Source organism: Rhinichthys klamathensis, unplaced genomic scaffold (genome assembly GCF_029890125.1).
Source record: "Rhinichthys klamathensis goyatoka isolate OS25496 unplaced genomic scaffold, OSU_Roscu_1.1 h1tg000571l_1, whole genome shotgun sequence".
Classification (NCBI taxonomy): domain Eukaryota; kingdom Metazoa; phylum Chordata; class Actinopteri; order Cypriniformes; family Leuciscidae; genus Rhinichthys; species Rhinichthys klamathensis.
This window is the reverse complement of record NW_026607037.1, coordinates 1,845,802-1,849,334: the sequence shown is the minus strand read 5'-3', so window position 1 is coordinate 1,849,334 and position 3,533 is coordinate 1,845,802. Positions and strand designations below refer to the sequence as shown.

Genomic DNA, 3,533 nt, shown 5'->3' with positions numbered 1-3,533 from the left:
TTATTCAACAAAGTAAATGATTAGTTCAAGGAAAATACAGGACAATGTGTGTATGATCACACTGCAACAGGTGCTGATTTATTTGAATAAAATCGTATTAAAAAAATAAATGTGGTACACTTGTAATGAATCCTGTCAGTGAAGGTTATCTTTTTTAAGAGAATGCTTACAGTAACTGTCAATAATCAATATGAAAGTTTTTATCAAAGAAGAGATTATAAAAAGAAACACCTTTCTCCTATGTGTATAGCAAACTGTCATAATCATTACAGAACTGTATCCATAAAATGACCATGACTCATACAAACTTTAAAAGTGTAAGAAGATGAGAGGGATGATGGAAAATGCGAGAGCAAGGGAAAATGGGAGGAGGTTGATCGAGCCTCCATCTCCGACAGAAAGAATAAGGGGGAATGGGACAAATCCAGGCATGCTGCTGTTGGTGTAAAAGCTGATCCAGTCCTGATATTCAGACACTCTGACATATACAGTAGGATATTCAGGTAGACCACATCCTATAGAGTACACCGCAATTCCGGACTGAATCCACTTGGAGCCCTGCCTACTGACCAGTGGACTTCCAGCGTCTCCCTGCAAAGACATATTTTACACCTCTGACGACAACGGATACAGACATGAGTATGAGATACAGTGTGACAAATGATCATAATTTGGTGGTAAGAATTCCCTTTATATACAGTGAAAAGCTAATAAATCTAACAGGACATTTAATTTTACAGGTTTTGGAAGTGAAGAATTCAAGTTGTCTTATCATTTATTGACATTCCAATGTGTGACCGCTTACATTGGATGATTTTTCATTGAAACAACTGTTTTGTCTTTTCTTAGATATCAGTACTTCAATACCCCCCAGCAAAACCAATTATGTTGTTACTGTTATTAATGTATTTTACAGTAAAAGTTCCTGCAACCACAGCTATGATGGTTGACAAATGGATAAAGATCTAGGTTGGTAATTTAGTAGAGTGATCCAGAAGATGAGACATCATTTAGGTCTCTCACATTTATAGAGAAAAACATTGGTTTTGGATAAAAAGTGCCTGATAAAATGTCTCACCACACACGGGGCTTTGCCGCCCTCATTTAAAAATGCAGCACATATCAAGTTGTCTGTAATGATGCCTCCATAGGCAACATCACATTCAAAGTTGTTCACAACAGGGTTCTCCAGCTCCTGCAGTATGTCAGGAAACTTTGACTCTGTCACAAAATAAATATATTGATTAGTGGAAACATCATAAAAAGCTTTATAATTTCTAGCAAATTTTTGTGACACCTTGAATGGGTGTGATGTTCCTCACCTTCAGTACTGATCATGCCCCACCCAGTGACCCAACTCTCTGTACCATCAACAAATATACTACCAGCAGCAGCCAGACAGACTGGCTTAATGTAATCAGAGAAAGTCACAGGTGAAGACAGCTGGAGCAGTGCTAGTTTGCGGTCAAGACTGTTATATTTAGGATGTTTGATGACTTTAATCACTGTCCTGTTTGTCTCATGTGGGTTTGAGCCATTTTGGGTTAGACGTCCCAAGTAGACCACAAAGTCAGATATGGGGGTGCTGTAAATACAAGACTGATTTAATTACACTAATATGAATCCACATATATAGACTATATGATACTTGGGCACTTGAAATTCATTAAAATATATATATTTAAATGTGGGCACTCCATACGCTATGAAGCAGTCAGCTGAAGACAGAACCCATTCTTTATTGATTAGAGTCCCACTGCAGAAATAGCCTCCATAGGACACACTCTGAATGCTGGCTTGCCAAGGCCAAGACCCTGCCGTCGCATTTTGCCCTCCAATAATCTTGGTGTTGAGGGGGGCTTGGCCACATACTTATGAGAGAAAAGATAATATGAGAATTCTCTTTTTACTCAAAAAAGTGCAACCCATTTAAAACAAAACATTCTGTGTGACTGAACATGAGTTTGAATTAACAACTTACCATCCAATTGACCCAGGCTGGCTATATAAGAAAAAAAGAAAGAAAAAAAATTCAAGACTCAGTTCTTTGTTAAAGTCCTGTTGATCTATATTTTCAGATCAGTCAAAATTAGCTAAGCAATAGAAACGGGGGCCCAAAAATTGAACAATTTGCGCTGGTAGAGCTGATAAACTGGTTTAAGTAGTTTTATCTTATGCATCAACCATGTTGATGTTCACGCAATTCACATGAAGTGAACTCTTTTAAAACAGAAAACAAGATTCATTTGAATGTTTTTGGATCCCTGCCATACAGGAGGAAACACTTACAGAGCTGATAAACTGACAAATTGTAAATAGAAAAAAGATTATACATTCACAAAAAGGATTTTTAGAGTCACCGACAATTAATTGTTAACAGTAAAAGTAGTAGCCCTAAATTAAAAGGGCTCTTCATTTACATGAAAATATAAGAAAGCATCTACAGTCAGCTATATATGGTAAATATAGGCTAATAAATGTGTTTCCAAAAACATTTACATAATTATTATTAATAAAACAATACGACGAACTTTAACAAACAATTTACATTTCATTTATATTTAACCAGGAACTAAAAAGTATAGGGATGCACCGATAAGAAAATTTTGGTTGATACCGATACCAATAATTCTTTATATTTGAAAGCCGATAATCGATATATTGGCCGATAAATCTAAATCCAAAAGTTTATATAATTTTTAAGAGCCTGATTTCAAAAACAAAAGTTTCCCTATTAAAAGCAATGTCCCAAGCACACCATTATAATGTTCTCATTATAATTTTATGTAGCCTATATGACATGTTGCACTTAACTGTATTTCAATCATATTTCAAGGAATTCAAAACCATCACGGCTTTAATGTGTTTAATAAATGTTTTAATAACATTTCATAGATATTAACCAAGGCTATTCAACAGTTTCAAAGAAAGAAAATTAAATGATTTACTTATCCAAATATTTTAAATATTATCACTTCACATTTTACGTCTATTATTCTATGACTTATTATTTATCATCTTTTTTCTTGAATTGTGTTGCTATTTTCACATATATGTTTGTGCGAGTTACGAGTTAAGACTTTATTAATACGTATTCAATTCTATTTCAGTCAATTATTTAACATACTTTAAAAATAAACATAAATAATTTAACAAAAGCAAATTATTTGTAGAAGTACCTGCTATGTTGAGAAGCCCCGGCCACACTAAAGACTGTGTTAAAATTCATACTTCTGTTCTGGTCTGTGTTGTGACTGCTGTTTCTTCTACTGTCAAGTCTCTATTGACCTGTGAAGTATAAGTACTTTCTTCAGGAGTTTTCTTGCCTCCACCCAACCTGATTTTTTCCCTCGGCAGTTGATGGTATGTAGTGTACAATAGGGAGATTGAAACATATAACTATTACTATTAGTCATTTTAGGATTTTTGATCAAAGAAGACTTACAGTATATACTGGGTATAGCCTAAATTAATTGCTTATTGTCATATTATAACATCATACCATGTGTTATGAACAAAAATGTTACTGTGTT

General features: G+C 34.4%; 1 pseudogene; it reads right to left on the bottom strand.

The window, feature by feature from the left end:
- Positions 1 to 188: 188 nt before the first annotated feature.
- Positions 189 to 3,244, bottom strand: LOC130075277 (chymotrypsinogen A-like; annotated as a pseudogene).
- Positions 3,245 to 3,533: the final 289 nt, after the last annotated feature.